This window comes from Callorhinus ursinus, unplaced genomic scaffold (genome assembly GCF_003265705.2).
Source record: "Callorhinus ursinus isolate GAN/ISIS: 27379988/994484 unplaced genomic scaffold, GSC_fseal_2.0 scaffold3, whole genome shotgun sequence".
In the NCBI taxonomy this organism is placed as follows: Eukaryota; Metazoa; Chordata; class Mammalia; order Carnivora; family Otariidae; genus Callorhinus; species Callorhinus ursinus.
In genome coordinates, this window is record NW_027397065.1 from 75632541 (window position 1) to 75659697 (window position 27157).

Consider the following 27157-nt stretch of genomic DNA (forward strand, 5'->3'; position numbering starts at 1 on the left):
TCACTTCTCCCAGCTTTGGAGTTCTCAATTCATTCCCAGCAAAATGGGGCCATTATGGACATATAAGTGTTAATGTTGGAAAGTCAACACAGGCAACCCAAGGACTGGAGAATCCTAACCTTTCCACAGGTTTTGTTTTAAGATTTTTGAAGTCTCTTGATGTTTTAAACAAATGAAAGAGAATACATTATAAATAATTGTATAAACTGTCTGTTGTACTGAAGTGTCCTGTTTTCTCACACAAAGGATTGTTCTCAGAGAAGCTAAATTATACTAGTTGAGAAAATAAATAAATAAATAAATAAATAAATAAATAAATAAATAAATAATAAATAAATAAATCATACTAGTTGAGGTTTCAAGTGTGGCTGTTCTTCAAAATTCTCACTATGAGTAATTTGCAAATTAACTTCAAGTAATTCTGGGGAAATCCCCCCCAAAATGAAACAAAACATTCCTTGATCAAACTATTTCTGAAATGCCCAAAATTAAGACACTATTAATATGTTTCTAATATTGAAAGAAAATTGATATGGGACCTTATTCATCTACATAAACTGGTTCATTTGATTATTTAACCTCTGGATCTCTCAGTATCCAGATGATTCCCTCCCCTTCTCCTCCCCCCCAAATAATATATACTTTGCCTGTTCCACTGAAGTAGAATACTTACCATATTGGAATTAGAACAAATTAAGGAAAGCCCAGACTTCTGGACAACTCCACTCTAGATCCATCTAAGTCCTTTATAATTCACTGGAAAGCAATTGGGATGTCTTTCTACATTAACCCAATTTTCCCAGTCCTGATTAATTTGGATATGTTAAAATATACAAGTCACACATCAAAAATTAAAATGGAATAAGAATGCATATGGCTATTGACATATTATCTATGAATATTATCTTAAAAATTGGAAGTACCCAGTCTTACTCTTTTTATTTCTACATGTGTTATATTGAGTCAACACATAGAGTAGGGGAAAGGACTAGTCTAAGCCAAGTCATTAAAGGTCAGTTGACAAGATCTTCTGTGGCATTCTATTCATTCATGTAATTAACTGCTTTGTATTGAATACATATTATGTGCCTGGCAGGATACTGAGCACTTGTGATAAAACAAGAAGTAAACTGTGCTATTAGTACTAAAGAGACTCAAGTATCTTGCAAAGGATGATGTTCGTTTTCTCATGCTGTGTAACAAGTTACCACAAACTTTGTAGCATAAATGGACATCTGTTTATTATCTTACATTTCTGTATACCAGAAGTCTGGGCAGGCTTAAATGTGCTCTTTAGTTACAGTGTCACAAAGTGGAAGTCAAGGTTCCACCCAGGCTGGCCTCTTATCTGGAGGATCTAGGGAAGAGTAAGATTCCAACCTCATTCAGGTTCTTGGCAGAAGAAAGTTCCCATTGTAGTAGGACTAAGTTCCTCTTTTTCTTTTTTTTTTTTTTAAAGATTTTATTTATTTATTTATTTGAGAGAGAGAGAATGAGAGACAGAGAGCACGAGAGGGAAGAGGGTCAGAGGGTCAGAGGGAGAAGCCGACTCCCTGCTGAGCAGGAAGCCCGATGTGGGACTCGATCCCGGGACTCCAGGATCATGACCTGAGCCGAAGGCAGTCACTTAACCAACTGAGCCACCCAGGCGCCCCCTCTTTTTCTTTTTTTTAAGATTTTATTTATTTATTTGAGAGAGAGTGAATGAGAGATAGAGAGCATGAGAGGGAAGAGGGTCAGAGGGAGAAGCAGACTCCCCGCTGAGCAGGGAGCCCGATGTGGGACTCGATCCCGGGGCTCCAGGACCATGACCCGAGCCGAAGGCAGTCGCTTAACCAACTGAGCCACCCAGGCGCCCCCTAAGTTCCTCTTTTTTTCCTATCAGCTGGGAGTCTCTCTCAGATAGAGGTGACTTGTAGGTCTTTTTTTTTTTTTTTTACAGGGTCTTCTCTATCTTTAAGCCAGAAACAACCTCATTTTTCAAATCTTTGACCTCTTCTTCTGTCCCCTATTGGAGAAAATGCTCTTTTTTAAAATGGTGCATTAAATCAGATTAGGCTTACCAGGATAATCTCCTTATTTACAATTAATTGTAACTTTATTTACATCTGCAAAAATTTATTTTGCTATTATAAAAGAGTGAGGATCCTTGGGATTATTGTAGCATTCTATCTACCACCGACACAGATTGGAGTAGAATACAGAGAATAGAGAAGTTAGCTTTTGCAGAGTTATCTTTATACTTGCATTTGATGCAGCAAATATCTCAATGCAAACATCTGAACATGTGTAAGACTGATGAATCACAGACCTGTACCTCTGAAACAAATAATAAATTATATGTTAAAAGATAGTAGGAAGGGAAAAATGAACGGGGAGAAATTGGAGGGGGAGATGAACCATGAGACTACGAACTCTGAGAAACAAACCGAGGGTTCTAGAGGGGAGGGGGGTGGGGGGATGGGTTAGCCTGGTGATGGGTATTAAGGAGGGCATGTTCTGCATGCAGCACTGGGTGTTATATGCAAACAATGAATCATGGAACACTACATCAAAAACTAATGGTGTAATGTATGGTGACTAATGTAACATAATAAAATTAACTTAATTAAAAAAAATGTTAAAAAAGCGAGGGGGAGATTGTGGGAAAGAAGGGGACCATACTTCTCTTTTCCCAACAGAACCTAATTAATAATCTATGTCTGAATCTGTTATTCCATATTCTGTTTCATGTTATACTCTTGATCCCTAGGTGTTTAGTTTTTGTTGCTGCTACTATTTGTGTTGTTATTGTTAGCCAACCACTATGTATTTGATGTTAACATTATAAAAGATTTATTTTCCCTTTGGGAATTTTGCAGGAAGTTTTTAAATCTTTCATCAAGTGAGTGTCTAGGTATATCAGTTAGGGTTACACCAGAGAACAAGGACCAGCAGGTATATATATTAAGAATTTTATTGCCAGGAACTGGCTTATGAAAATGTAGGAGCTGGGTAGGCAAGTTCAACATTTGTAGGGCAGGCCATCAGAGGGCAAGCTGCATCTCTGGAGCACAGGCAAAGCCACTGTCTACAGGCAGAATTTCTTTTCTTTCTTTCTTTCTTTCTTTCTTTCTTTCTTTCTTTCTTTCTTCCTTCCTTCCTTCCTTCCTTCCCTTTCTTTCCTTTCTTTTCAGGGAAGACTCAGCTACCCTCAGGTAGACTTTCAGGTGATTGAATCAAGCCCCACCTAAATTATCTAGGAAAATCTCCCTTACTTAAAATCAACTAATTATGAACTTTAATCACATCTGCAAAATACCTTCACAGCAACACCTAGATTACTGTTTGATTACAGAGCTGGTGACTGTCACAGGGCCAAGTTGACATAGAAAAAACACCATCACTAGTTGTCATTTTTGCTTTTAAACCAAGTGATTTGCTTTATTTCCACAGTGTCATTCTACCATGCTCTGTTGAAACCAGTACTTCTTTATTACATTGATTTCCTCAAATGCATATTAGAATGTCAGATATATCCTTGCAGAAGTGTGTGAGCAAGTGCTTGGTGGCCTGCTACATGACTTAATGATCATGGTATTTTAGAAATAATCATCCACTTACATTTCTTTTTCATGAACAAAATAGGTAGACATCAATAGCACAAAATAACGCTATCTCTACATATTTTATAACCTCATTTTGCCACTACAGTAAATTCAGAGTCAACTCACATTTCAAGTTCTAGAGCTATTCATTGGTGTCCACAGTCAGGGTAGAAAAATGGTTTCAGGTCAAACATAAAATGCCACATTCCTGCATATTCTTTCTACTCGGTGCCATGTTTGCCCATATTCTGAAGGAAGACCTTGAACATGGCATGATGTATAAAGACAACACATATTTATTTGGCAGACTTCTATGGTTACCTTGGTTCTCTAAGAGAATCTGATGTTTTTCATGTAAACTTAGATTCCAAGCCTTTCCTGAGATTACTTCAATTCATATATCATGCTATAGAATGACAAATTGATACTTTCTTTTCCCTAGGTAATTTCTACAGGTACAAATAAGAGGAGAAAGAAAAGGTCATTCATTTATCTACAAAAATGTTCAGTCAATAAACTTTTCTCTAAAAAACAATGGCTTTGTCTTAAAAATTTCAAGATAAAAGATATTAAAAACTCATAGCAGAGCTATAATCCTTTTTAGTGATTTTTAAATGTCATTTCATTTGTAATACCAACAATTGCTGTCACTGTCTTTAATTCATCATTTATTCATAGAGAATATAAAGGCCTGGAAAACTGAGAAGAAAAAATTATTGGTTTTAATTGCTATATGAAAGAGCATATTGACATTTCTTCTTGTTTTTAAATTTAATAAAAATCTCCCAATTACTTATATTTAAGCAAAAACTCTAAGTCTTTTTCCAAAGCTTACAACCTTAGGTTGATTTTCTCCTGAAGAAAAAACATATTAAAGAGCTATGCTTGTGTATGTTTATAAGCTTAGAATTCCTTTCTACATTATCATAAAAAATCATAATTAAAGTCACAAGGAAGGTCATCATTGTCTGGACAGAGTATACAACCATATTTTTATGATGGAGAATGAATGACTTTGGTCTACTTTTGGAAATGCTATAAGATATACTATGTGATTATTCTAACCTATACATTTTACCTATGGAGAAAAAAATATAAATATAAATTTATTTTACCGCAAGTCAGGATAATTTTATTTTAAAAGAGATTGGATTTGACAAGTGTTTAACTGAAATCAAAATATTACTCTACGTAAAGTATAGAAATTATTTATACTATTTTATAAGTATAAGGTTTTTATATTTATTTTATATATCTATAACCTTATTTTATAAGGTTATAGATGTCACTGTTATTTCATAATGTGTTCTGTGTAAATAGGATTTATCTAAATTTCTTCTATACAAAACACAACTTGACTAAAAGAGATGCACAGTGCTATAGCACTATTCAACACATGACTATTAGATTAAGTTGCAATTGCCAATAACTATTCAAGCCAGCATTGGTATAGTTTGAGTTGATAAACTAAGGCCCGTGGGTCAAATCTGACCTACTGCCTATTTTTGTATAGACCGCAAACAAAGATGTTATATTTTTAATGGTTGCATTTTGAATTATTGTAAGTACCTACAAAATATCCTTAATTTTGCCTTTTTTGCTATAAACCATAAAACACTTACTATCTAGTCCTTTAAGAAACCACGTTGCCAAATTCTATGTCAAATGAACGTAGAACAATGGAGGGTCAGCAAACCTGAAGTCTAGCTTATGGTTTTTAGTTATCATCCGTGTGACCTCAGGCAGGATGCACTTAATTTATGTTAGCCTTGATTTCTTCATCAGCAAAATGGACATAATAGTATGATTTGCTCACCTTATACATACAGTAATTCTCAAAGGAAGTTATACGAATGTCATCTCTTTGAAAAGTATGTAACACTATAAAAGGGACATATTAGGGAATCAGAATACACATAGAGCTTGACTTCAGAGTAGGTTCCAAGTAACTGATGAATTTCAATCCCCAATGAGCCAATTCCTAACACCGATTTGAAGAAAGTTACCCTAAGTTAATCTAAGTACTCTACCTAGCAAAAACTTTCTATAACCTAGTTCTTTCTAAGAGTTGAGGTCCTGCTAAGAAGTAGCTGTGGTATATCCCTATGTTCCTGATTAGCTCTTACCTGCTTCCCTCCTGGAAATCTGCCTCCATTGCCTGTTGGCAGTGACAAAATTCCTGATAATAATTGGTTTCTTCTGGAATGTCCCTCTTATGGGATCTACTCTCTTTGTGGTTCATTGGTTTGGAAAACACCGACTCCTCATCTTGCTCTGCAATTCAGGCACAGTGTCTTTTATTGCCAGGATATTTCCCCTCAAATCAGCTTTGATAGGTATGTCAGTGTTTCATAGTGCTCCCCGCACTAACTGGAAGGCCTATCTTTCGTCTGACTTAATTTCCTCCTCAATAGTCCTGGAATACTGAGGGGCCATGGCATATAGTATGGGTGGGCAAAGCCCCAACACTGAATTCTGAATAGATTAGGGCAAAAGTTCCTATTATAAGAATCCCCCTTTACCTACACGAATACCATAAATCTCACTTGTTTGCTTAACAGCAATAGTCAAGAAGTGTAATGTAAAACCTAAGAATGAAATCCTTCTAATGAATGTTTCCATGTCTTATACCAGGTCACAAAACCCAGTGGCACAACAGGTCTACTTTGTCTGAGAACCATACCAGCAGAAATCCCTCATAAAGCTGCCCATCTGTATTAAATCAAGCAGAATTATTTGCATTACACTACTAAAATTTTGTTTTATCTTGATGTCTTCTACACAGTCAAGAGATTACGTCAGCTCTCAGCTTAGGGTAATGTAAAGACACCCTCCAGTTCAACCAGCTGCGGGGTGCTTCTGTGTCCCTGAGTCACTTATGCTCACTACCAAACCTCAGACCTCCTGGGCATTAAGTATCTACCTCTAAAACATCAGGATTTTAACACATCTTTAACAACTTTGACCAGCCTGTGTTTTTCCCTGGCTTTTCTAAAATTGAATTGAGTCAATGAACCTGAGAGGGTTGCCTCCATATAGATCCTTAGCTAAGATGTTCATTCAAGGACCATGTGAAAACTCAATTATATACAATGGAATATTATGTAGCCATCCAAAGGAATGAGATCTTGCCATTTTCAACCACGTGGATGGAACTGGAGGGTATTACACTGAGCGAAATAAGTCAATCAGACTTATTATGTATGACATGGATATATGACATTCTTGATATGAGGAATTCTTAACCTCAGGAAACAAACTGAGGGTTGCTGGAGTGGTGGGGGTGGGAGGGATGGGGTGGCTGAGTGATGGACATTGGGGAAGGTATGTGCTATGGTGAGCACTGTGAATTGTGTAAGACTGTTGAATCACAGATCTGTAACTCTGAAACAAATAATACAATATATGTTAAAAAAAAAGGGGAGAAGAAGAAGGTAGCAGGGGAAGAAAGAAGGGGGGGAAATCGGAGGGAGAGACGAACCATGAGAGACGATGGACTCTGAAAAACAAACTGAGGGTTCTAGAGGGGAGGGTGGGGGGATGGGTTAGCTTGGTGATGGGTATTAAAGAGGGCACGATCGGCATGGAGCACTGGGTGTTATACACAAACAATGAATCATGGAACACTACATGAAAAACTAATGATGTAATACATGGTGATTAACATAACAATAAAAAATTTAAAAAAAACCCTCAATTCAGAAAAGTCTGAATTTTTCCATTAAGTTGCTCACTTTGAAGGCGAAGTTCGCCAGAACAAGGATAACAGTCTTCCTATTAATTGTAAGTATCAGAGAGAAAACATAAAATTTACCTCATAATAATTCTGAAATAATTAGAATTACTTCAAGTTATTTATAAAAGGGTTACTCCCATTCTTATTATATTTTCTATATATTAAAATTATTGCTAAATGATCATGCTTTAGAGTAAGTTTTATAATTATGCAAATTTATTCTTAATTAAAGTGACTAAAAGCAAAGTATAGCAACTTAGTTTTACCACAATCCATCATCTTGCAGCTAGTTGTATGTTTGTCCTCTGTCATTAATATAATGAATTGTATGCTTTAATTATGAATGAAGATGTAAATTATGAAATATTAATTTTCTCAAGAAATGTTTATTAATAATATATAATTCTTATATTTTCAGATCCATAGCACTGAGTTTAAAATTAGTTAAAAAAACCAAATGTTAAAAATGACAATTTTATGAAATGAAAAAGAACTCATTTTTAAGTGGAGAAGAGTAGATACGCAGTAAGACTGAAAAACATTCAATTTAATTCTGAAGTTGTTTTGTTACGATGAAAGATGGCTTGCATAAAATGGCACCTTAAAATAACCATTGTTTTCTCCATTAGAAATCAAGCCTCTAATCTTTGGTCTTTAGATACAAAAAATAACACTATGTGATAAAGGTAAATGGTCCCTGCTTTGTAGCCCCTTTGAGATAACTGCCCTGAATGAAATAGTTCTGGTGTGGTGAATTGTGATAGCTTTTCATATACCCAAGCAGGACAGAAGCATCTGGAAGTCTCATTCCTTAAGGAGTTTTCTGTGCTGCTTTCAAATAGAATAGTAAAATGATGGAGCAGGTAAACATCTGCCAGTTAAAGGAAACCAATATTTTGTTCAATAGGGCATTATACTGTGTGTTCAGCAAATATTTACTGAGGGTCTATTTTGTATCTGGTAATTACATTAAACACTGTGAGAGCTATCAAATAGTACAGGTCCTTTTACATAAACACATAATGTGGAGGTTTGGAAAGAAGTCAGATAAGACCCAGTAATAAAAATCTAGAGATGAGGAAATTATATTCTGATAATAATTAGAGTAAAGAGACTAGCTGTTTTCTTTGAAATGATTGGAAGTCACTTTATGGGCCCATCAAGGTGAATTTTTAATTATAAGCAAAAAATTTACATTTTATTCAATAAGCAACTGGGGACTAAGGAGCTTTACTTGACAAATGAATGATATGTCAATTATTAAGCTTTATAATGAATAATATACCTTCAGTTGTTCTTAACCACTATCAATAGGATACGTTGGGAAGTGGGAGTAATAGCTTCTGGAATCAAGTTTAAGATATTATTGGCCGGCTAACCTCTTTGTGAGGACGGCAATAAAATAATATCAACATCCTATACTACTACAGGGAACACAACTGCAGTCCAAATGCTGAAATGTAGTAAGCTAGACTAAATCGTCATGGTAGGCCTATTATCATTTAGTCAGTTAAAGCCAAAGCCAAAGAAAACACACTGCGTTAATGATATTTTGGGTATGTTGGGGTGGGGAAAGCAGCCGGTATCGGAAGGAGCCCTTATCTTTTACACAGCACACTGAAATGTTTACAGATGGAATAATATCAGGTCTAGGATTATTTTCAAATGTATCCAAGAACAGAGTGAGGGAATGTGGAGGAAAGAAGATTGGCCACAAATAGCCAAATGATGAAGCTGAATGATATGAACGTAAGTGTCTATCAATATTGTGTCCTTTACTTTTTATATTTGTGTGAAATTTTGTAATAGAAATTTGGAAAATAATAGAAACTAAATGGAAGGAAATGGTCTCTATTTCTACTCCAATGCCCACCACAAATCTCAGATTTCACCCCTTCAATCAATGACCCTTCCAGAGCTCCTTCAACAGTGAAAAGCAGATTACACAAAAGTATGGGAGGGATTTGCCCAATACCAGAATATTTATATTTTTTTCTGCCTAAGGCTTCTTCCTACAAGCCACACCCCTACTTCGTAGCTGAATCTGTTTCTCTATGGGATTGGAATCACTTTTATTTTTTAAATTTTATCATGTTATGGTAATCACCACACATTACATCATTAGTTTTTGATGCAGTGTTCCATGATTCATTGTTTGCATGTAACACCCAGTGCTCCATTCAATATGTGCCCTCCTTAATACCCATCACCAGGCTAACCCATTCCCCCAACCCCTCACCTCTAGAACCCTCAGTTTGTTTCTCAGAGTCCATAGTCTCTCATGGTTCGTCTCCCCCTCCGATTTCCCCCCCTTCATTTTTCCCTTCCTACTATCTTCTTTTTTTTTTTTTAACGTATAATGTATTATTTGTTTCAGAGGTACAGGTCTGCAATTCAACAGTCCATCACAATTCACAGTGCTCACCATAGCACACACCCTCCTCAATGTCCATCACCCAGCCACCCGATCCCTCCACCCCCCACCACTCCATCAACCCTGTTTGTTTCCTGAGATTAAGAATTCCTCATATCCGTGAGATCATATGATACATGTCTTTCTCTGATTGACTTATTTCGCTTAGCATAATACCCTCTATTTCCATCCACGTCATTGAAAATGGCAAGATTTTGTGTTTTATTGATGGCTGCATATTATTCCATTGTATATACCACATCTTCTTTATCCATTCGTCTGTTGATGGACATCTTGGCTCTTTCCACAGTTTGGCTATTGTGGACATTGCTGCTATAAACATTGGGGTGCATGTACCCCTTCGGATCACTACATTTGCCTTTTATTGATTTTACCCATTCTTGATGAAAGAGGACAGAGTGAAAATGAGAATACAGCTAATACCACTTGTCTACCATAAGGAGTTGGTACTGATGTTTTTCAGTTGATGCAACTTTCAGTGTCATCTCAAACTGACCTATGAGAGAATCAGCTTCCTCTCTGAAAGAAGTCATGTATCTCTTTAACTTAAAATATTTAAACCTCAACTTTATGAAATTAAGTAGGTTGTAGCTAACCCCTTCACCTTTATTTATATAGGCATATACCAAAAAAAAAAAAAATGCAGTTTTTTTTTTTTTTTATCAGTTATCCTTTTTCTTCATTTTTCTCTAGCGTACACTTCTTACATACAGGAACTGGTGAGTTAGCCCACCAAAACTCCAATGTCAATTAAGAAAAAAATCTTTAGTTTCTCATGATGCATAGCCTTCCTTTAAAAATGTGTAAATAGGTTTATGTATATTATAATCTGTTTTTTCTATTAAAATCTATGAAAACCCATGTTAAAAATATATTGATATAATATGTTGATGCATCCATTTGCCAAATTTTTTAATTTATATTTAACCAATACATTAGTATCTACATTTTTCACTATTAAAAGCAGTGACATATACACAATATTTTCTCATTAAACATCTTTAGAGTCATCCAATTTATGTATACACAATTTGACATTTTTGTTACAAATGTCAAAATGGTTCCCTTGAAATTAGTCGCAGTTTGTCTGTCCAACAGCAATTTATTTTTATGCTTTCTAATATAATTGCCAAAAATTGGATGGTATAATCTTATTTTACATCTTTAATGGGAAAAAAATCCTCTGGATTCACAATGTAAAACAACAGTATGACCCATTTAGCCTACATCCAATCGGACATAATCATTACAATTAAAAACAAAGTTTTCTTTGTGGTTTACATAGTGTGTATATTGCCTATTTAAACAAAAAAGTCGCTAATATTTATTGAGCCATTATTTTCTATCAGTTACCTTTTTGGTACTACATGTCTACTAACTCATTTAATCTTATTCCTTCATATCCATGAACTCATTTTACACTATTTTATCCTCCTTTCTTATCTGAGGAAATGAAGGCAAATGTGGTTTAAGCATCCAGTCCAAGGGTTCACAAGAATTGTTTGCTCCTGTCATGCTGTGCTGTTGTTTTAATCCTAGGGAGTGAGCCACCCAATGTCCTGCTATTTTTATCACAGTTTTTGTCACTGCACCATTATTACAAAAACTTAAATCTATGTATTTGATATACATGGGATAGTAAAAGTATTATTTCAGACTACTCGCCCACAGTCCTGGGATATGTTAAAGCCCTGTATTCCTGTGGTTTGTTTTAATTCTTTTTTTTTTAAGATTTAATTTATTTATTTGACAGGGAGAGACACAGCGAGAGCGGGAACACAAGCAGGGGGAGTGGGAGAGGGAGAAGCAGGCTCTCTGCAGGGCTGGAGCCCGATGTGGGGCTCCATCCCAGGACCCTGGGATCATGACCTGAGCCGAAGGCAGACCCTTAACGACTGAGCCACCGAGGTGCCCCTGTTTTAATTCTTTTAATAAGGAAAATAGAGTCAGCAAGGCAGATAGAATTTACCTATTCTTTATGTTGTGGCAAATTATTGACTTTTGCCGAGAGTGAAAAAGAACAAGTTGACATGAGGGGAAACTGGATATTACAGTCAGCGTAACTGAGGGTGGAAGGAAACATGGTATTCAGAAGTTAATGGAGTCACCATGAAACCCAAAGAAAAAGTCCAATTTAGTAAATAAGTAAATAAGAGTAAGAGGGAGATCCTTTACAGAGCCACGCTGTACCAATATCAGCTTTATGGTGCTATATAAAGTATTTTCAGCTTAAGGCCTGTCAAATGCAGTTAGAGTCTGAGAAAGCTCAATTATTTTTCTGTAATATAGGGTCACTTGCTGTGGTGTAGATGCTGAAGGTATGCTATGGTAAGATTTCAGTACACATTAAAGAGAAGTTAGAAATAAATGGACAATGATATATGTGTATCAAGAAATAATTAAGCATTTCACAGTGGTCATTGTTTATACTTTATTTCCCTATTTAAATTTTACTGAACTATTATCTAGATAGGTACTAGGACATTAAGTTTAAAGATGTCTTAAACTGTGATTGAATAAAGAATGTTGTGTACAATTTAAGAAACTGTTAAAAATATAAAGTAGGGGATTTTATTCCATCTTAAATATGGCTTCTTTGGAAAATAGGAAGTAGAGTTAGAGGCGTGCACACTGTTATCTTATTATGGATATGATATAGCACTAACAGTTTAGTTACAGTCATATTCTATTAAGGAAAAATTGAGGAAGATGTGTAGTTTTGCAACTTTATTGAAGTGTAACATATAAAAAAACCTGCACATATTTAAATTGCAAATTAGATGAGTTTTGATGGATGTCTACAACTGTGAAACCACCACCATAATCAAGATATGGCAAATTTTCATCATCCCTTTGTCATCCCTTGTTGTTTCCCCCTTCACCATCAATCACTTTCCTGCCTTCTGTCACTTTGGTTTAATTTCCATATTTTAAAAGTTTTCATAAATAGAATTATATACTAGTTCCTTGTGTACTATTTGTGTCTGGGTCTTTTTAGTCAGCACAAAACCTTGTGGTTTTTAAGTATATAAGTAGTTTTTCTTTTTAAATTGATGAGTAGTATTTCACTGTATGAGTATACCTGTTGGTACTCTGGATTGTTTCTAGGTTTTTGCTATTATGAAGAGAGTCAATCATTTGTATATGAGTCTTTGAATGGACATATGCTTTCTCTTCTTTGGGGTAAACACTTTGGAATGAGATAGCTGCATCACACAATAGGCATATATTTAACTTTTTAAGAAACTACTAAAATGTTTTTCAAAGTGGTTGTACCATTTTATATTCCCATGAGCATTATGTGAGGGTTATCGATGTTCTGCATCATTGTCTATACTTGGTATTGTTAAGTGTGTTTTTTTTTCCTTTTTAATTTTAACTGTGTTAATAGATGCATGGTAGCAGAAATGACTTTAAACAATGAAGCAGACATTTTCGAATTAAGAGGTCCATGTAAATAAGGATTTTTTTTTTAGTTCCAGTTTTTAGTGAACAGCAAGTTAATTAGATACTGTTTTTCACTTCACTGCTTCCAGATCTTTCTACCTTCCACAACTTTACAATCACCAGAACTGCCCTGCTTTCTGACTCTCCACAGAGGGTCAAAATATCTGCTCAATAAAGAAATAAACACACCTTTCTTTTTTCTATTAAGCAAACTGTTCATTACATAGTATTTTATATGTATTACTTTAATAACTTGTGTTTTAATCATTGCTAAAAATGTGCATGGTTTGGAATTTATATCCATAATTCTAGACATCACTAATTTTCAGTGGTTTTAAGTGAATTTGATATGAATTAAATCTAATAATCTTAAGGCTGTGTATATTATTTACTTCATTTTATTTACACTCAATAATCATATCTACAAGATACAAAGTAAAATAAATCTGAGCTAACAGGAGGGGGTAAAATACCAAACAATTGTGTCTACTGAAACCCATTTGTTTTCTTTTAATTGTGTACTGTGCTTTTTGTTTCACTTTAAAATAACTTCATACTAAAGTGTAAACATGTAATGTATTTTGTATTTTTAAAACAAAAATACAAAATATGTTAATGTTTTATGTCCATTTTTCAATTATGTTTTCTAATTTAAATCTCAATCATTTTAATTAAACCACCTTTCATTTTTAAATGACCAGGACAATAAAGAAATAGGCTAAGGATACATTCTAGATGTGATGTAATAACAATGTCCTTTAAAAGGGATGGATTATAGTTTTGTGTTTTTTTTAAAGATTTTTTACTTATTTATTTGACAGAGAGAGAGACAGCGAGAGAGGGAACACAAGCAGGGGGGGGTGGGGGAGGGAGAAGCAGGCTCCCCTCCCCCCGAGCAGGGAACCTGATGCGGGGCTCCGTCCCAGGACCCTGGGACCACAACCTGAGCCGAAGGCAGACGCCTAACAACTGAGCCACATAGGCGTCCCCGGATTATAGTTATTTAAAAAAAATAGCAACTTTTTTCATGTATTCCATATGCAATTTCAAATCAATGACTCCTGGCTGATTCTTAAGTTGCTTGAACTATGAAAACAAAATATTTTTCCCATAATGTCATTTATAGCATAAAATAAAACTGTCAGGGGCATGACAGGGTGGGAAAGGGGAGAAAAAGTGTATTTGCTTATAGTATTTTCTTCTTGGCTGAATATGTAGAAAGGATACCCAAATTATTAGCCAAATAGATAACATAATTTAAATAGCTGACTAAAGCCTTAGAGATAATATATCTAATTTCCTCACATTTTCCAATGAAAATTTTGACTGGAACCTTCTTCTTAATTTTTTAAAAAATGTTTTAAAGATTTATTTATTTATTTTAGGAAGAGAGAGAGGGAAAGAGAACGGGAGAGAGTGGAGAGAGGAGGGTCAGAAGACGACAGAGAAAGAGAGAATCTCAAGCAGACTCTGTGCTGAATGTGGAGCCTGATGGGGGCTCAAACTCATGACCCTGAGATCATGACCAGAGCCAAAATCAAGAGTCAGACACTTGACCGACTGAGCCACCCAGGCGCCCTATTAAATGGAAGCTTTTCAAAATGGCTCCAGGTTATAAAGCTAGTGGTGCCAGAATTTTGACTCTCATCCAAGCTTTCTGATACCCAGTTGAGCTTTCTTTATTTCCAGAAGTTCACAGTATTTCAAATTCATGAGTATGTACAAGTGAAGCTGGCCTCATTCATGTGAACTCTTCTCAAAATGGGAACAGTTGACGGGCGCCTGGGTGGCTCAGATGGTTAAGCGTCTGCCTTCAGCTCAGGTCATGATCCCAGGGTCCTGGGATCGAGTCCCACATCGGGCTCCCTGCTCCTTGGGAGCCTGCTTCTCCCTCTGCTTCTCTCTCTCTCTCTCTCTCTCTCTCTCTCTATCCCTCTGTCTCTCATGAATGAATAAATAAAATCTTTTAAAAAAAAAATGGGAACAGTTGACCCTAAAGGCTGTTAAATTCAGCCATTCCACCCCTATCCTTACACATAAGCAGAAATAGGTATAATATATGAGAATGTTATGTATAATATATGAGAATGTTATGTATAATACATGAGAATGGTAGTACACAGCAAACATTCTTGAGTTAGAATTAGCTCAGTGTTGCTGCTGATAGGTCAATTTATTACTTTGTTAGAATGTTTTCTTGTTTTACTTGTTTATTTTTAAAATTTAAAACCATTAACATTAATGTTCTGGGATTTCCTTTCTCCTGATAAATCACCAAAAAAGATGTAGAGAGGTAATATTTGAATCTGAAGTCCATAGAGAGAAAGATGAGATTAATATAAGAATCATAAGACCAAGATCTACATAATTATCTTAATATAGTAATAGTCAAGAAAGCTTTCTTGATCTTAACTATTATTATATGAGAAAAATATGAGAAATCTAAGTGGAGAAATTTCTGTACATATCAATCACAATCTTCCTACCAGCTCAGAGTATTTTTTGCCTTTATTACATGATAATCTCAATTCTCACTCTTTAGGACAAACCCAAGTAAATGAAGAAAGAAAGGGTGCCTTCCATTTAGATATCAGTTTAGAGTCTTTATTGACTACAACAAGACTCAGACAGACGTGTATTTTAGATATGGTGGGGAACAATAACCCTTGTCTGGAAAAGAAGACATCAGATTTTCCACTAAGTATCCAACACCAAAGGACAATTATTGGCTCTTTTTATTCCTAATTGCCCATCATTAAAATATGAATAAAACACTTCTTATAATTTATATCAAAAGATTCCCATAAAAATCAAATGAGATAAGAGGTGGAAACTTCTTGGCAAAGTTTAAGGACTGAATTAATTTGAGTTATCATCATTCTTTTCTTTTAGACAGAATTTTTATTAGAAGCCTTGAAAAAGTGTGGTCACAACATTTCTCTGGAAGATTATGAATGTGTCTGATAATTTTGGTAGACCATATGAAATGGTGGGATTCAAGTGAGGTTTAAGAAACTTCCAGATAATGCATAAACACACTAGAAATGAATTCCTCAGGTCCACAATTCCTATAAGCTTTGCTGTTACATTACTTTTGCTGGAGAACTGAAATATCAGAAATCATCAAAACTTTGGCCTACTATATAAGTAAATGTTCTTGACATAGACATGTATTAGGGTAGGGTCATTTTCCTGTTTAAAAAACAATAATTACAGTTTTTGAGGAAGAGAGAGAATGAATTGCAAAAGGGATTTTTTTGTGTGCTAATGAAATTACATCATTTCTAAGATCTAGATCATTTATTTTTTATGCTACAGAAGTTTTTTGTTGTTGGATTTCTTTTTCTACTAAAATATACATAACTTTTTACTGTGGCTAAACTTTCACAGTATAATATTTTATCAGTTACAAGACATAATTTTTTAAAGATACAAATGTGTTTTTTCACGTTACAAAAACAAGAAAAGCATTTCCTATGCTTTTAGAAGCAGGTTTTTGTTGGTGGTGGTGGTGGTGGTTTTAATGTTTGGAAATTTCTAAGCACGAAGATTTTACTGTTCGAGTGACCTGAGTTTTAATTTTAGATTTGCTCTGTACTGGCTGTGAGGCACTGATAAATTTAGTAAGTTTCTCAGAATCTTAGCTTAATTAATAAAAATTTAAAAAGTAATAATAATATCTGTTTAATAGGATTGTTCTAAGGATTTCATGGACAACAGCTACAGTTAAAGTACATGCAAAACACATGACACATGGCAGGCGTTTTTTATGTAGTATCTATAATTACGACTGCTGTATCTTCTCCATACTCCCCACAAAAGAGTATTATTTTAGTTTGTTACTCATGAGTGTACTTCCACATAAACGCTATGATCTGTTAGAAAGACTACAGCAGAATCATTCGTATTCTCTGTAGAAAATGTTTACGGTGAAAGACGCTTGGAGCCTATGGGAACAAGAAGACGCGTCATTTAGAAGTAGCATCAGTGCAATCGTGTGCAGCTGGGACTTTGCAGGTAGAAAGCATCTAAGACAAATTTAGCTTAATTTAGGGTACATTTTTATTAGAGCATTGCGTAGGTTTTCCAAATAGCATTTTAAGTTAGCAGTGACAAAACTTACAAGTGGATAGGGTTCAAAAAATAAGCATTGTCTTAATTAAAAAGTTTTAAGAAGAGGTCACTATTTAAGATCTTCAGAATGAGGCTTAGACCAACACGAGAACAGAGTGCTTTAATTGCATGACCACCCAAACATGAGAACCTGAGAATCCATCAGATTTTCATTTATACGTGCTGTGTTAACAACTAGTCAGGATCCTTACAGAAGAATTTGCACTTGTGTTTCCTGTTAACTATTTATTTATAATTTATGTGCATCAATTTTGATTTAAGCAGCCTCTTTTCTACTAGAACACTCTAAGGCCAGTCTATAATTGGATAATGGATTTCCTGCTTAGCAGCCGCAGAAATCACTCGCTCTCCTAAAGTGTATCGACTGGGTTTCTTTGCCTTCAGCTCTCCCCCACCACCAGCGGAGGGAGCAAGAGTCCTCCTCTGCAAGGGACACAAGCTCAGCCCTTGTCCTGGGGCTTCTCACCTGTGCTTCTATTTTAAGTTCAAGTGTCTATCCTACTATAGTGACTCCGTTCCACTGAAGTTTTATTTTGTCCAATAAATTCCATCAAAGAGCTTGTATTTTAATGAAATCCTTTTAAAAATGTATTTGGGAAACAAATTCTCTATAATGCTTTGTGTATTCCTTTATTGAAATTTGACATTTTTCTAAGATATATGTTAATATTAAAATATTATGATGCAAATGCAGCCCCCCTTCTGTCTGTCTTATACACACATATCAAGGGAATGCCATATGTCCCTAGTGAAACCTACTTGGAAAAACAGAAATGTTGAACATATCACACAGTACCATTGTGAGAGGACATTTGTCAGTTTTCTCCCTGGCAATGAGATTTTTCTCACCCTCAAGACATGCAAATGACTTTTCTCATCTGTTCTTTTTATGTTATTTGAATAATTTTCCCCTATAGAAGTGATGGCTGTCAAAATTAACCATTTGGGGCCTCAGCGTTTAGTTATGTGACCTTTTTGAGAAATTAGATCTGTCCAGGGAGGTGGTAACTTTTAAAGTACGAGATGTTGAACTTCTCAGGTGGTCAGTGAATAGGTATCAGCAGGTTGTTAATGGCACATGACTATATAAAAATGTTTAACAGTTTGGATTCTCTCCTATTCTTGCTTGTTTTTGTTTTAGAAATCACTATTTCAACTGATAATAGAAGAGATGATTCAGTTAGGTGTAATGTTGTATTCTCCTGTTACTCAGGTTAATAGTATAATGCAAATGTTTTTGTAAGTCTGTTGGTAACTTAAAATGCTATATGAAAAACTAAACAAGCAATGCTCTATTCTCCATGCCTTGGCTTGAGTGTTTGCATCTGTAAGAAACTGCCAAACAAGCTTATTTAGTATGAATACTTTTAATAAATCAGAGAGTTGCAATCTGGAGGGCTGTGATAAACCTCTAAATTCATTTTACGTAGACACAGGTTGAAGTATGTACCAGGCTTAGAGCAAAGACAAATGCAGCTCTCTCTTTTATCGCAATGCTTTAAACATTTTTCAGCTTTAGGCTTTTCTTACAAATCAGCTCTATCAGGCTTTTAATTGTTTCACTGTACCTGATCTCTAACAGGAATGCATCTTGCAAAACAGCAGGAGAAAGCACATTTGTTTAAGTCCTCCGATAGCTTAACACTGTGGCTAATCTCCCTGCAAATTATAGTCATAGTTGTAGTTCATCCATTAGGCTGGAAAAGACAAGATTCCCAAATGGCCTTGGAGCCTTTTCCAGTTCCCAAGAGACCCACTGATCCTCCGCGTGTGTTGCCTGAGCACGGGGAGTGTTCCCCGCTAATCAGGTCAATGATTATCGCCCGGCTCCAGGGACCTGACAGGAGCCTATCACAGCAGTTAGGGAGCCAACAAACGCAGCATGCTCGCGGAGGATCTCCCGTTAGGAAACACCGCTTAGTCCTCATTTACTCACTGGAACCTCTGAGGATTTCAGCTTATCTTTTTGTCCTCGTAGACAGTGAGGGGCTCAGCATAAACAGGAAAAAGACGCACCGCAGGCAGCTACTTGGAGGGTGTTGATTGAAAACTTCGATCTCTCCACCCCATTCACGGTTGATTTGACTGATTTCTCACCTCGTTCAAAGAGAATATTTCAATTAAGGTAAGTGCTGCTAGATCTGAACTGCATCGCACTGAATTTCTGCATTGAAAGTTCTAACTGACTAAACTGACATTCTGCACTGCAGCAAGTCACTGTTTATGTCAGGAAAAGGCTCAGTTTATAAGCAAGTGTCCTAGAATGAAAACCGGCATTTGGGGATGATGATATTTCAGGGCAGTTTCTTTTGGAATACAAGATTGCTGCCTTGCATCAAGAGAAAATAAAGGGAAATAATGAAAAGAGAGTTAATTTCTCATTTTACCTTTTTAGTAATCTAGAGAACTGTGCGGCGCTAAGGTAACTTGATTTTGATTGAAGTGTTTTGTTGATGTCATATGGTAAAATCTCTGAGTCGAAAAGCTTCAGAGTTAAATTAGATGGAAAGAAAATTTGCAAATTAGAGTTGAGATTTTGCCCAGCTTTCTACTTTACCAATGTTGCTGGGCTCCCTCTGGGTTAAAGGATTTAGGGCTAATTCCTGGATGTTTTAATGGTGTCCATTTAGAAATTAAAATATAAATGATAAAGTTTCTGATGTAGCTGTTTAAAAAAATAAACCAAAAATAATTAATATACTACTGATATGATTTATAGTTCTTATACAAGAGACAGATTTCTTTTGTGAAATAGATTAATAAAAAGGAGAGTAAAGAAAAAATCACTTCTTTCTAAAATGCTTATGTTTGAAAGGAGAATTCTTCAATAAGAGATTATATTCAGGTGTTTGTTGAAACCTTGGCTTTTATGTTTGAGGTTGCTCTTTTTTATCAAACTAAAGTGAATTGGGGTTAGGCTTGATTATACATAGTTTAGGACAATTATCTAGGTAAGTAGGATAAACAAGTCTACATTATTTCTTCTACACCTATTTTTCTCATAAGTTTGTTAAGACTATCTAGAGAGAATGGAAGAATTTTTTTTCAAAGTTAGGTTTAATTATCTGAACTTTTTCTTTTCCACTTTACTTTTCACATATACTCTAATGGTTTTACTCCATATTATGGTAAATTCCTATGTAATCAAGAATAATAAAATAATTCTATCACTATAATTATATATGATGGATTGATTAGCTTCCTAGGCATGTGAGTGAATAATGGCAACCACTTACTTGTTATAATGTAGTACTTCAAAATAATTTTTCATTTCAAATAATGAAACATTATTTAAAGTATAGGTACAAATCATTATAATACTTATACAAACTGAATTTCAATAACTAATCTCTTATGCCAAGACACAATCTAAATATCTAATAAATATCAGCTGCTTTCGTGTAAAGACTTATAATGATATCCTAAAGGTGCTTTATAGAATGAGCACTCATATTTCATGAAATGGTGATACCACCTTCCTCCTATGGATATGTTGATATGTAACATTTTATAAAGATGTCAAAACACTATCTTAATTGGCTATCCTTCTGAAATTCTGTAGAGAGCTTTTCAGGCTGTTGTTGATGTTATTGATTCTCTCACAGGAATAAAATATTTGCAGGATCCCCATAGGCCCTGACATGTACTTGCTGGTTGTCTGGATGTTGTTAGCCAAAGCCTAAAGACATTTATCTACCTCTGTTGCACTGAGACTTCTAACTCTTATCTTCAGGGAGTTGGTTTCTCAACTGATTCGAAGATACCTGAGAAAAATGTGTTGACTATAGTTAATTGTTACTGGGTTGGGGAGCTTCTTTCTTTATTTTACTTTTTGTTTTTTTAGCAACACGGTTAAACCAAAAGATAAAACCAAAAGAGGCAACATTTAAAAAATAAGGCAATGTGGGCTATTACCAAACTTGTACATTGCTTGAACTAGCTCTGTATTCTTGTGCCCAGTTCAAAATTGATGGTAATATCCTACCAATGAACTTTTATTGGATGTACTTTCTTGATGTATATGACCATTGAAAGATGTGGTTGTATAATGAAATACTTAAGTCTAAAAAATGAAAGCAATTGTAGTTCTTATTCAAGAAGTTATGCCTAAAGTTTTTAAAGGGATTTTATCATTTTAGATGTTGTCTTACTTTGCATTATACAGGCTGAAAAGAAAAATGGAGGAAATCTTGGGTACGATTGAGAATTAGGAGCTGTAGCACCTAACTCCTCAATCAGATTCCCATTTTTGTTTTTCTTCATTTACTATATTATCCCCAAGTGCCACCTTACCTCTAGATTCTATATTGAATCCCATTTTTCATTCATTTGACAGTAATTTATTCCTTCTGTGAGATCAGAAAGCAACTTATAGGATAAATTCACTTAGAGTAGACAGTTTCAAAATATAAACCAAAAAGTCTGTTAAAACTTTCCTTATGATTTATAACCTGCTTTTCAATATGTGGTAGTTTCAATAAAAGACAATGGGGAGAGGCAGTGTCTTACAGGTTTTCTAAATACCAAAGAGCTGGGATACAAACTTTGTATGTACGATATTCTAATCATTAAGTCAAAATTATGACATTGAGGTTATTTACCCCAATTCTCTAAAGAGGAGATGGGGGCTGGGAGAGGATAGGTAACTGGGGCAAGGGCAGACCAGAGTTAGTGGACTTGTGATTCACCCTCAGATCAGGCTGTGTTCAAAGCTAATGTTTATGCTCTAACTTTTTTATCACCTAATATGTGGTGACCCTTTCCAATGTTTGATGTGACACTCATGAATACTTTAAGGTGATTTATAAGATAGTACAGTTTAATTATATCACCTTCAAAATAGTTTAACTCTTGGCTTACTCAAAATAAGTGACTTTATAAATTCCATAGTTGCCACTGTTTGAAACAAGCATATACTTTGTTCTTTTTGGTTCTAAAAGAGGTCAGTGCGCAAGTCTTTGCATCAAGCTGATTCTGATTACCACGGACAGATAAAGCTCTCTACTCTATGGATAATCAGCACTGAAATTTAGTATCAGGAGGAGTAGACGTACTTTCAGAATAAAATCAAATTATAAAGTAGTGATATAAATTCAATGCCACTTATTTGAAATGAGATAAAAAGGAAGTTAAGGAAAATTCATATTCATGGCAAAAGACATTCACAGTATTAGAAAAAATAAACAGTTGGAATTGAATGTTGGAAAGTGGACTAAAAAAGTATTTAAATGTACACAAGTCTGTTCTACTGACTTTATATAAACCTTCCCATGTGTACACAGAGATTTGCTATCACTAATTATGCTGATTTGTGACAATATTATCAAAACCAAAATTGTGTCCAGGCTGTGGCAAGAAAAGAAGAGCTCTTACAAAATTAGGATTGACCTGGGAAAATCTATTATGATTAGCTTGATATCCAAGGACACACTGAGCTGGTAACTGGAACTTAGGTAGCATAGTTATAAGATATCATCATTTATTATGCTCCAACATGTTCTCAGACATTTAAAAAGATAACAGAGGGCGCCTGGGTGGCTCAGTTGGTTAAGCGACTGCCTTCGGCTCAGGTCATGATCCTGGAGTCCCAGGATTGAGTCCCGCGTCGGGCTCCCTGCTCAGCAGGGAGTCTGCTTCTCCCTCTGACCCTCTTCCCTCTCGTGCTTTCTATCTCTCATTCTCTCTCTCTCTCAAATAAATAAATAAAATCTTTAAAAAAATAAAAATAAAAATAAAAAGATAACAGATATTGTGAATAATGGATTCAATAATGATTAGAAATATGTTCAATAAATATATATATGCATAATATCCAACTGCCAGCCAACTTACTTTCCATTCTCTAGTTTTTTGGCAAGTGATTGGCTTATTCTAGTTGCATGTAGGAGTAACAGAAAAAGTAAATATATAGATAATCCCCTCTATTACTATTCCAAAAGAATGAACATGATCTGTAAAGAGTAGTATTGCAGAGGAGTTTGTTATGCTCACAATGCATAAGTCTACCCATCCAGAAAATATGACTGTGTGTCTAGGTCCCACTAGGCACAGTGGATTTGACCAGAGATGTAAGAAATTCATCTCTAGAATGGCCAATGGCTCCCATGTGGATTACACAGGAACTATGCCAATATAGGATGCTCACTGTTAGATGACCAATACCTGATTTGGTGACCTTTACTATGAAATACATGTAGATAATAGCAGTTAGTGGGCAAGAGCAGACGTTGACAAACATAGAGATGGTAGTCTGCAGAAACCATGAATAAGCTGAAGTCATGATGTTGGTAGGGAGGAATGAAGAGGTTAATTCCCTTAGATAAGTTAGAAGAGACACATTTGCTGACTAACAATGGCTAAGCACAAGAAAGAAAGAGCACTCCCTTGTGGAGGGGCAATGAGTCTGGGTTATCCTGGGTGATATTTCAGACCGTACAGTGGTCATACTTTTTCCTGTTTTCCACATTTTTCTTGGTGGTTGCAGTCCCATTTACTAACTTAAGCTGAGTAAATCTTTGTTTCTTACAAACTAAAAGATTATACCTGGCCCAACATCGGAGGTATTCGTGGTCTCGTTAGAAAATGAATAAGGGCAGAAATATGTATTGGCTGTAAGTACAAGTTCTGGATTCAACTACCTAGGTTCAAATGACCACTGAGGGTACTTCCTAGCTCTGTGACCATGGGCAAATCAGTGAAGGTGTCTGAACTTTGTTTTTTTTGTGTGTGATTTTTAAAATGGTTCATCTAATGATAGTACTGTAATCCTGTAGCACTGCTGTGTGAAATAAAGGAGATAATTGTTATAATGACTCAGGTGATCAGGAAATGATAGTTATTATAAACGAAACCTTGTTATGAGTCCCTCACTTTATCTGTCAAGTGAGGAAAATTAGGGATGGTATCTCTCCTTAGCAACAATGCACACCTGGACCTTACCAGAAGCTCCTGGAACCACTTCTTGATACTGTGTTTATTTCAGTATTTGAATTTTAGGAACATGTAATTTTTTTCTATTGGATTTAGACAGATGAGTGGTTGTTTCTTGAAAGAAAAGAATTCAGTAGACAGTTTATAGAAAACCTTCTATTTTTGTCAGTGGTTGTTTGCATGCACAAAACCAGAGCTGAATAGTAGAGCATAAAGATACTGTAGAGGCTAGAAAGTTGGAAATTTTTGCTGTTTTATATCTTGCAGAAGTTTACTGACTCCTTGTTTAAAAGAGAAACTAATTCATGTTGCATTTTTTTTTATTATAAGCTTAATAAATATTTGGTGAAATATTTTTTAAATGTTTTGAAGATAATTATCTAAATGTCTATTTCCAGATAGATTCAAGCTTATTTCCTCTTCTCCATGAAATCATCCATATTTTACTATGGGATTTCAATCTTCTAATTATAAATGTTAAAATTTTGCATATATATGCAAAAATATTCCAAATTTTGCATCAATTGATTCAAGTGATAAGCATAGTGAAACCGTAGTTTTGCAAAGGAATTCATTGTTTTCTATCCTCCAAACCACACATTCTTGTATTTTGGCATATATAGGAATCAATGACTGTGTGTCTTAAAACACCAGTTTCCTGGGTCTCATATCTGGAGTACTGATTTGGTAGGTCTGAGGAAGAACCCAGGAACCACAGTTTTAACAAATGAAGGTTATTCTGATAAAATCAGAATATATAGGAATATGGCCTAATTACTGGGTTTTAAACAATTTCCCAGGTAATTCTAATATTTAGACAAAGGTGAGGATTATTGCTATAGATCAGCAACGCCAAACTTGAATGGGTATGCAAATTTTCTGGGGCTCTTGGTCAAATGGTTCGGGAATGGTGCCTGAGACTATGCATTTCTAACAACCTCCCGGGGGGTACCAGTGCTGCTGGTAGGTGAGAAATGCTGTTCTCATTCTGGCCCCACTCTGTGCTATTGTTGCCCTGGTGGGTAAATTTTCAAGGACCTAACATAAGACATGACTTACAGCTCAGCTTACCTGGGTCAAATGTTGTTGAAACTTCTCAAGAAACTCTTTCCTTTGCAAAAAGATGATGGGAAGTTCTGAGCCAGGTTAGAATTGAGAAACATTTTTTTAATCTATTGTGGATTCCTACTGACCCACTCTGGAAATAGAATAATTGTGTGCTTTTAGAAAGCAACATTTTTAGTTAAGCATTGCCAGAATTTAATTATTTTCAATTAAGGTAATTGTTGGGGGTAATTGTCGCTTTCCAACTCTACTGCCCAATGTGTAGAAATTTTTGGCTTTAGCACCACTTAGGATAACTCCATACCAAAGTTCCAAACTTCTCAGAAAATTCTGACTTCTTGGATGGCATTTCAGTTGTCTTCATCCTAGGAATGCAGTCCTGAGTTTTCATTATTTGTCAGTTAGAATTTTTTCTCTCCCCAAACTAAAATAGCAAGGATATTGATTTCAGCTCTCTCCTCTATTTAACATTTTTTTCTATTTCTAACTGCCACATTTTCTTTTTATTGCTCAAATCTACAAAACACTAAGGGAAATATCATATTTCATTAATATAGACACAAATTGTGGAGAATTGATATCATTTTCAATTACACACCTGCCCATTTTTATTTATTTATTTATTTATCTATTTATTTATTTATTTGACAGAGAGAGACACAGCAAGAGAGGGAACACAAGTGGGGGAGTGGGAGAGAGAGAAGCAGGCTTCCCGCCGAGCAGGGAGCCCGATGCAGGGCTCGATCCCAGGACCCTGGGATCATGACCTGTGCTGAAGGCAGACACTTAATGACTGAGCCAGCCAGGTGCCCCCAAACCTGCCCATTTAATTCCCCGTTAATCCTCTATATTTTTTTCTTCTAGAATGTTAACATTGCATGAACCATACACTTGTTAATTTATTTGATTAATATTTGTCTCCCCTCTCACATTAAACATTAGAATGTAATGCCCACAAAGACAAGGTTTTTGTTTCTTTTATTCATAGCTTCAACCCAGTGCCTAGAATGGTGCCCAGTATAGAGCAGACTCTCAGAAAATATCTATTGAGCAAAGAATGTATGGATGTTCTAAATGAATCAATAAATTATGTGGTCCTTGTGTCAGGATTGAGGCAAGTACCTAAATAACCATCGTTGTGCTTTTGCTTAGGACTGTGTAAGATTCAAGCACATTTCTCAAAAGGCTTACATTTAATCCATTTAATTTACTCAATCCATATTGTGTACCTCTTAAGTGTCAGGTACTCTGCAAGACGCTAGGGACAAAGGTTGATGAGCTCTAGTTCCTGTTCATAATGTATTCTGCCTATTGGTGGGGACGAGGTGTGGGGAGTCAGACAAGAGAAAGGGCAGTTACAGAATTCTCTGGTGTTCAATCATGGAAAATATGTACTGGGTGTTATTAATCACAGAATAGCTACTGAGTTAATTCTGAGGCACCATGGGATACTTCTGAGAAGTTATCTGAGCTATAAATTGAAGGATACCTTGCATTTCGACAGACAGAAGAGGCAGGGTGGTAAGCTCCTAATAGAATTTATATTATGTGCCAAAGCACAGAGATATGATGAAAGAATCTCTACCATCTTCCAGGACCACATTAGTTTCTTATAACATGACAATGTAATGCTGTATGTGTAAGAAGAGGCAACATCATATTTGCCTTGTGTGAGGAGTTTAAATCTCCCAGAAAAAATGGAATCCCGTTAAAGCATTTGAGAAAGGAGAGACAGATATATTGGTACTCTATTCTGAATCTTGCATTTTATTTTTCACTATTTCAAGTTGAAATATATATATGTATATATACATATATAGTATT

The 27157-nt window shown here is 35.4% G+C and overlaps 1 protein-coding gene and 1 long non-coding RNA gene across 5 annotated transcripts in view; one reads left to right on the plus strand and one right to left on the minus strand.

The window, feature by feature from the left end:
- Positions 1–19485, minus strand: part of LOC141372408 (uncharacterized) — a 58551-nt gene extending 39066 nt beyond the window's left edge. For both annotated transcript variants that reach the window (XR_012377632.1, XR_012377633.1), the window contains exon 1: positions 19355–19485. This is a non-coding gene — a long non-coding RNA (uncharacterized lncRNA). The remainder of the gene's footprint in view (positions 1–19354) is intronic.
- Positions 19341–27157, plus strand: part of CDH12 (cadherin 12) — a 370554-nt gene continuing 362737 nt past the window's right edge. For all 3 annotated transcript variants that reach the window (XM_025866676.2, XM_025866677.2, XM_073891067.1), the window contains exon 1: positions 19341–19463. The gene's annotated coding sequence lies outside the window, so the exon portion shown is untranslated. The remainder of the gene's footprint in view (positions 19464–27157) is intronic.